Source organism: Salvia miltiorrhiza, chromosome 5 (assembly GCF_028751815.1).
Source record: "Salvia miltiorrhiza cultivar Shanhuang (shh) chromosome 5, IMPLAD_Smil_shh, whole genome shotgun sequence".
NCBI lineage: Eukaryota > Viridiplantae > Streptophyta > Magnoliopsida > Lamiales > Lamiaceae > Salvia > Salvia miltiorrhiza.
The window spans coordinates 13,027,035-13,035,542 of NC_080391.1; the positions used below are offsets into that span (position 1 = coordinate 13,027,035).

General features: G+C 42.3%; 1 long non-coding RNA gene across 2 annotated transcripts; it reads right to left on the minus strand.

Annotated features, from left to right (window-relative positions):
• Positions 1 to 310: 310 nt before the first annotated feature.
• On the minus strand, positions 311 to 3,452 carry LOC130986123 (uncharacterized). 2 transcript variants are annotated; one of them, XR_009089171.1, is made up of 2 exons: positions 3,041 to 3,452; positions 311 to 599 (listed from the first exon to the last, which is right to left on the minus strand). It is a non-coding gene; the product is annotated as an uncharacterized LOC130986123 (long non-coding RNA). The 2 variants fall into 2 exon arrangements; XR_009089172.1 differs by lacking the exon at positions 3,041 to 3,452 and adding an exon at positions 1,196 to 1,556.
• Between the last annotated feature and the right edge of the window lie 5,056 nt (positions 3,453 to 8,508).

Below are 8,508 nucleotides of genomic sequence, written 5' to 3' on the forward strand. Positions count from 1 at the left end.
TGAAAGGCAAAACATTCAACATTTCATCATAACCTGCTCTTCACATAAACATATTCATGAAGCATTTTAGAACATTAACATCTTTAAAACGTTGAAACTGCAGTTACCTTCTTTCCTTGATTGAGCACGATGCAATGGAGTGTTGAGCGGTGCCATATGAACCCGTGTAAGTCTAAAGAATCAAACTAGACTCGACTCTTTAGAATAAGGTTTCTAGGGCCAGAGCGAACGAACCGCTCTGATACCACTCTGTCACAGCCCACTATCCCAATGACGGGTTAACCGGGGTTATGACTTGGGGTGAACAATAAGAAATGGAAATGGACAATTACTTAACATTAAAGTATATGGAAATGTCACTCATAGATAAAATGCTAGGATCATATATGATTATTTGGATACACATAATTGAGAACTGATTAAGGTGGTTACCCAATAACACGTATCACAACTTCATATCATAGAGCTATCTTAATCAAAGTGTTTTGCAGCGGAAAACGTGTGAGATATACATATGAAGATGTATACTCAAGGTTACATTTCTTGAAATGTCAAAGGAACACCCGCTCAACATCATTCCATTCCATCAACTGCTCAACCTGCACATTTAGAAATACATGCAGGGCTGAGTATAAAAATACTCAGTGGGCATAGCCGAAAATACAACATGCATACATATATAAATTGAACTGCCATAACAGTAACACACAGGGGTTTTCTTAAATGACCTGTGCTTACTAAAATATTTCTTTCATTTTCATAAAGTCGATCGGCCGATCATTTTCCTTCATATGATCCATATCTGTTCATTTCTGTCACGCGCCGGGAAGGAGGCCTCCTTACCACGGACGCCAAGACCGGTCGCAAGCGACTCGCGGTCTCCATAAGTGTACACGTTAACCCTAGCTAGCGACCTTTGTCTAGCATAGGATCCCAATTGGATTTCCTTTAAAGTTGGCGAACCAACACAGATAGGATACATATAAAAACATAAACATTTTTGGCAGTCAATCATTTCATAAACATTTCATTTCATTTCATAAACATTTCATTTTTATTTCATAAGAGTCATTTATCATTTGGGCATAATAATAAACTGAAATTAACAGTTAAAATCATCTCATGCATATATTCGTATAAGAGGCCTACGACACGCAGGGGATCTCTATATACGTATAGTAAAAGTAATGCCCACCTGGATAGGCAAAGCCTGAAGATCATAATCACATAACCTGTCTTGGGAAAACAGTGCTAATCCCCTTGGTCCACAAAGCCTACAAGAAATTCTATTCTTAATAGTTCTCCTTGAATCTAATCTTAAGTCATGGTGTAGTGCTTAACATTCTATGATTCACTTAGCCGGGTTTTTAATGAATAAATAATTAAAAACATTTCTCTTGAGTTAAGAACACCAACAATATTCTTACTCATCTTTCTTTAATAATTGGAATTATAAATAAAACCAATTAAATCATAAATACTTTTTATTTCATGATGCAAATGAAATGTCATGTCATGCTTAGCATATGATAAGTAATTACTTAAAATATGCACTTAATAATAATTTAATATTATTATAAAAATTACCCTTTAAATAAATTAATCAAACTAATAATAGTTCAATTAATTAAAAATAAGAAAACCCAATTTAATTAATTGAAGGCAATCCAAAGTCTTTAAAAATAATTAATCAAACTAATTAATAGTCTAATTAAATAAAATAGGGAAGCCATTTAAATAGATGAAATAGAGCTCATGCTTAAATAAATAATAGCCCATATAAATTTAAAAGATGAGGCCCAACTCAATAAAATATGAATGGCCCAGACTGAATAAAATAAATCGGGCCCAGCTAAATAAAATTAAAAATCGGCCCAAGCTTTTTTTAAAAATCGCAGCCCAAATCTATTTAAAAATCGAAGCCCATCACTCATAAAAATCGGCCCAAAGAGATTAAAACAAAAGCCCAACTGATTCAACCCAAACCTAAGCCCAACACTCCCAAGCCCAAACCTAGCCTAGCCCAAAACTCCCTCCCTTCTTCTCCACCTAACACACGCACACACTCACTAATCTCTCTCAGCGGCGCTCACTCTCTCTCGCCCTCTGCGCTCTCCTGCCGCCGCTACCGGACGGCAGCGCCGTCCCCGGAGGCCGGCGGCTCCGCCTCCTCTCTCCTTTACTTCGACCTCTCTCCTTTCCTCACCTCAAGTCTCCCTCGAAATTCCGCTGCCGCCGCCGCCGAAGCTTGCCAGAGCAACAGCGACAGCCGCTGACGACGCTCGGCTCTCCCTCCTCAAGTCGACGGCACCAAGGCCGCCGGCCATCACCCCTCTCTCTCTCCTCCTTGGCGACAGCAACAGCAAGGCTGCCGCCTCCCTGAACTCCCTCTGCTCTCTTAACTCCCCCTGTTCTAGGTCCGGCAGCCGCGGTCAATGGCTCCACGCCACCACCGTCAGCACACCCCTTCCTCTCTGAAACTTCCGGCTGCCACGACCAGCAGCTGGTCGCCGCCGCCGACGCTCCTCCCTCTCCTCTGCTCAACCTTGGCCGATGGCACCGCCATCGCCGCCCTCAAATTCCCAGCGAGTAGCAGCCACCAAGCTGCCACCACCGCCGCCCATTTCCCTTCTGTTCTTACTCAGACGGCAGCAACGAGCCACCGCCGACTCTACCCGATTCTGACTCCGGCGAGCAGCAGCAAAGGGCCGCCGCTGCCATCGCCATTACTCCCCCGCCAGACTCGACACTTACAACCACACAGTCCACACCCGACAAAGCTCAAAACTCAAGTTTGAAGCATGCTTGTTTATCAATATCTATCTCATTGCTTTATTCTCAATTGTAAAAACATTTGATACTTTTGCTTAAACACATATATGGGAAGATATACAAAGATATATGTATATGTAAAGTTCATTTCTTTATTCAGTCCAGTGGATGGGTTGTTGTGGTGCCTTTGTCTAAAACAAGTCATGAAAGAGGTACATGAAAGTGTAATCCGTAATTTGAAACAACTTAGAATTTGGAGAGTAAAAACCTTGATCGAGAGGGATGCTCAATTGTGTGTGCTGAAAATAGGTGAGGGAGATGAGCTTGATGTACATTCTGAAAAAGCTTGCTCCTGAAGTTGAGTTTCCATTCGTTTTTGCGAGGGATTTGTGAGAAGTGGGTGGGAGATTGAGTAGAAGTGGAAGGGGATGGGTGAAGTATATCAGTGGGTGTGCTACTGCATGATTTTTGCAGGGAGTTGGTGGTGGGAGTGGGTAGTGATGATAACTTTTCAAAAAGGAGGGAGTAGGTGGAAGAGTAGGTAGATGTGGGAAATTTGGTGGAGAAATTAAATATAATAAAATAAAGTCTTCCGGGTTATACTATGAAAACTGTAATAATTCTTCAGGGTTTGCTGACTAAATGCTCGCAAAAATGCTTTGAATGCTAAATTAAATAAATATGCGACGCACATAAATTTAATAACTAAATTTACAAATGTTTTTGTAAATTATTTTTTTTGTTGGAATTAAAAATAAATTTATTTTCTTTATATCCGGCGTGAATCATCTTACTTCTAAATTTCGAAAATTTTATGATATGATCTTGATTAACGATTTCAAATTCAAAGTTGAAATTTTATGGCATGTAATGTGATATATTTCTCTTACATGTCGGATTGGAGTACACCAACTTTAATAAGTTAAAACTTTCAGTGATATGAATAAAAAATATAGAGAGCGGGAAATTAAGGAATGTAAACAAACATTTTTGATGACCTTCAGTGTCGAGCGAGGTTGCGGTCAAGTTGCAAGCATTGCCGAACGCTTTAGCTAAACAAGCTGCAAAGCTGAAATCCCCCTCGCCCACCAGCAATATCTCCTGCTTGCTGCTATAGTGCTTTATCCATTTCTCAGCCTCTTCCATTATTTTTAATTCTTACAATAGTTTATATGATTTCCATTATTTTTTTATTCTGAATGAATCGATGGGACATGCAAGTCGGGCTTTATATTAGTGAAGGAATGACGGTTTATTAAATTAACCGTAATTATAATTATGATTAATATAAATCCTCTACAGGAAGTGCAGACGACGAATACTGCATCAACCGAGTCGATCTAAGTCCGAAGAGTTCCGCATAAATTATAGTAATACATGAATTTATGACTCTTTAGATTTTCATTTATCACATTTATCAGGACCTGTTTATATTCTCTTTCCAAGATTAATGTAGTAACCAGCAAATTTTTATCTATTACTATAATAGCAAAACACTATACACACACCATCGTAAACCTAGACCCTATGTCTCATTTCCTCATAATTTTAATTTATTCTTATTTAAGATAGTTAGTGGTGATTCAAGGACCAACACCTATAATCTAAAGAGTAATAAACGTGATTATACCTAGTGTAGATGATCGGAGAAAGCAAAGTAAACAATTGGAAAACCGGAGCTCAAGAGAAAATTAGCTGTTGTATTTGACAGTGGGAGATCACGTAGTTACAATGCAAGAGCGCGAGGCTTATTTATAGAATACATAGGAGGGAAAAATAGTAAATTCATTTATACTGCATGCATCCGTCGTGTTTAAGGGTAGGATGGTAATTTCGTCTTCACGCGGGAACTCTCCCGCGTTTTCTGGTGATTCCACTGATGAAGGTAACTCCTCTGTCGAAGATGACTTCTCTGTCGAGGATGACTTCTCTGGCGAGGGTGACTTCTCTGTCGAGGATGACTTCTCTGGCGAGGGTGACTTCTCTGTCGAGGATGACTTCTCTGGCGAGGGTGACTTCTTTGTCGAGGATGACTTCTCTGGCGAACATAATTCCTCTGGCAAGAGCCATTCCTCTGGTGGATGAGATATCTATGGTGAATGAAATCCTCCCGGTGAGAATAATTCTTCTGACCAGCATGACTCTTCTGGTGAAGATGATTCCTCTGACGAGTGTACTTCTTCTGCCATACTTGTCCCGCTGGTGGGGTCGATTCCTCTGATTTGTATCCTTTCTTTACTCTGCACATATTACTCCTCATCAACCACTCCCCCCTCTAGTCTGGTTGAACCGGGTATTCTTCGCGTTCAACCAGTGGAGTATGGTTAGGATCAGCACTGTGCTGTTTTCCTCGGCCCCTGCGAATCATGAAGACATAAGCATTCTAACATTATGAGAAAGCAAAGGTAAGCCCTGTAAATTGTTCTCTGGCGTTTTTGTTACTCCTACCCCCTGGTCTGGCTAGTTCACTCTGGGATAGTGCAACTAGTCAGAGGATTCGCCCGCGTGGGTGACGTCACCTGCATTAAATGCCTGCCCGATCTACAGTGCTTTTCCCGTACCCCGAGGTTACTTTTTAACCTTTGCGTCTTTTCGCCTCTCCGTAGGGATTTTCAACCGTTGATTCATTTCCGTATGCCACGTGTCGTCCATCCCGCATGTTGGTAGTTGCTCGCGTATATTTTACTTAGTCGATTCGAACTATCACTTTTCACTATTCTTCTTCTCCAATTTTTCCGAACTCCTTTATCTGCGTTTTTCGGCGATTCTCTCCCTGTTCCGGCGTATTTCCCCGCGACCCCTCCGCTACAGTTTTACCGTTAATCTTTCTCTACCCTAGGTAACTCGCGTATCCTTTTCTCCCGATATTTGTGATTAGTGATAGCGTAATGGTGTAATTGTTGGTGCTCTGATTGAGCGTGCTAGAAACCCTAGGATTAAAATTTCTGATAATGGCTTCCACTTCCGCTCCCCAACCCTTGCCTTCGCCTTCTCCTTCTCTCCGAGATTCTTCATCTTCCTCCCCCAGCACCAGGATCTCGAAAATCTTCCTTCGCCCTCTGCCTCTGATGACTCTCAACCTGTTCCCAGTCCTTCCCAACCAAAAAAGAGAACCAGAAAGACACCCCAACCTCCCAAGTCTATTCCTGAGTCCCGCCTTAGCGTTGCGGAGATGGAAAAGATGAAGGCCAAATGTCGTAGCCCCGCAGACCTGAAGTTTGAACCTTTTTCCAAGGCTTCAATGCCCCCTGAGAGAATGCGTAATCCTAAAATGGTGGTCATTTGGAAGGCCCAGATTGATGCTGGCTTAAGGCTTCCTCCCCCTGCTCTTTTGGCTGAGGTTTGCAACTATTACCGTATCCCCTTTTATCAAGTCACCCCTCTGCTATCCGTAGGTTATACGCCTTCCATATTCTGTGCCGAGCTCACGGTGTTGGAGACACCGCCCAATTATTTTTTCAAACCCAGTCACTCCGAATGCAGAGCAGCCCTTTGTACAGTTTCGCTGGGCTCCAGAAGTATCCCACCACCTTCATTTCCTCCTTAAATTCTTATGATAAAGATTTTTTGTTTCAATACTGTTACGTGCGCACTCTTGTTGGCTCCTGGCGCGATTATAATGTTCGGGAACTAGAATGGCATAGTCCACGGACTACTTATAAGCCAGCCTCCCTAGAACCTCCCTCGAACTTTGACCTAGGGATTATCGCCCGTCTGAATGTTATGAACAAAGCCCAGCCCTTAGAATGTAGGTACCTCGCTGAGAACAATTCGGCTCTGGCATACAATGGCCTATTTCCCCTATATCCAAAGAAATCAATAGGTAAAAATTATGAATTAGAAAATACATTAACTTTTGTTACCCTGATTTTAACGATGTAGAATTTTGATTTGCAGACATGTCTTGGAGAAAAAAGTGCGGGGACAATTTGCCTGACGTTGCTTCTCCCGCTTGTGGCGGGGAACATGGCATGGGGGGCTCTGCTTCCCGAACGGGCCCCTCAGAGCAACCAACTGGGACCGAGCTGGTCACCATTCCCCCTGTGGTAGAGGTCCCAGAGGAGAATGTAGAAGCCGCCCGCACATTTGATGCAGAGGAGGTTGATGCAGGTGGCCTTGTTCACAGGCGCAGGCGTCCCAATACTGGTGGTGCCTCCGGTACTGGTGAAGAAGATGTCCAGGTTGTGGACATTACTGATGAGGTTCCTTCTCCTCCCTCTGCCCAGGACATCGCCACCCCCGATCCCTCGAAGAAGCGGAAGAGGGGCTCTCTGATCTCCGTGGGTGAGAAGGAGAAGCAAGAAAGCCTGAAGAAGGCTGGCAAGTCCGTGGAGCCAGCGAAGAAATCTGCGGGTAATGTGAAGGCTCTTCCCTCTGCTGCCAAAAAAGGCAAAGGCAAAGCTAAGGTTCCTGCTGAGGATGAGTCGGAGGATCTTGTTCCTGGCCCAATTTCAAGTTTGTCGGGGCAAGGGTTTATTGATGCCTTGTCGTCTCGTGTCACCTCTATGTTCTTACCTCACTGAAATTCTATGAATCGATCATGACTCCCCTGTTGTTATTTTAGCTTGCATTGATTTAAGCATTTATGGTTCGCATGGCCTATAGGACAAGTTGTTTTGAGGAAATAGAGAAAAATAGTATGGAAAAACTTTGAAGAGCATTTCAATTACATGATGAGAATAACAAATTGCTATTTCATAAATTGACTTTCTTGCTCCCGTATGTGGATCTGTGACTAAGTATTGTATCAAGAAATAAGTTCTTTGGCCATGTATGATTGGGTGTGAATTATTGTACCTAGTTATTTGTGATTGGGTGATTATAAGAATACGAAATATTTTGTTGAGAATAAGCATATCAAAATAGCTTTGAGCTAGTAGATTACATGATCAAGGTTTTGGATTTTCCCAATAATTGCTTTACAGCCCCGCCTCAGGGGGCTTTCATATGTGTACTAATATCTATGCCTAAGAGATCTTGTAGCACAGGGCAATTAAATTTGGGAAAGCTTTGAACAAAATATGGGAACCGCCATAACATGAAAACGGTAAACCACTTGTAAGTGGTAATTCAGGTACTTCGCTGAACTTTATCTCGTGGAAGCATGTGAGCATGATGGGGGAGTATTATGCTTTATCACTAGGCAAAATTATGATCTTAGGGTATTTTATGGGAACATGTAAGCATGATAGGGATTTGGGAAATATTCTACTTCTTTACTTGGGCAAAACCATGACTTATGTGATCTGTGCTGGGATTTATGCAATAATAATTATGTCTTGGAAGCTGCACACCTTCTGCATATGTGCTAGGGCTTGAACTGCAACTTGAATTATATTACTTGGGAATTGTAGTTATGCTAACTCTCTCACAATCATCACAAGCATGAGCACCAAACACACACACACTTAACATGTTCATGCAGGGCATTGCACATGTCACCAGAGGGGGGAGTAGGGTGTATACCCGTAGTCCCCAATTTACAAATTCAAAATTGCTTTTAAAGCAAGTCAAGGGAAAAGCAGAGGGAAGCTATCGTAATCCGCGAAAGTTGGTTGCACCCTCCGGGTCTTCCATGCTCCGCGCAGAGTGCTCAAGCTTGGATGGGAAGCAGCAAAGGAATGCACACAAAGGAGGGAATCAGCAAAGGAATTGCATACAAAGGAGGGAAGCAGCTGAGGAATGCTCTGCCGTGATTTCACTGCTCTGCCGTGATTTCACTACTCTACCGTGATT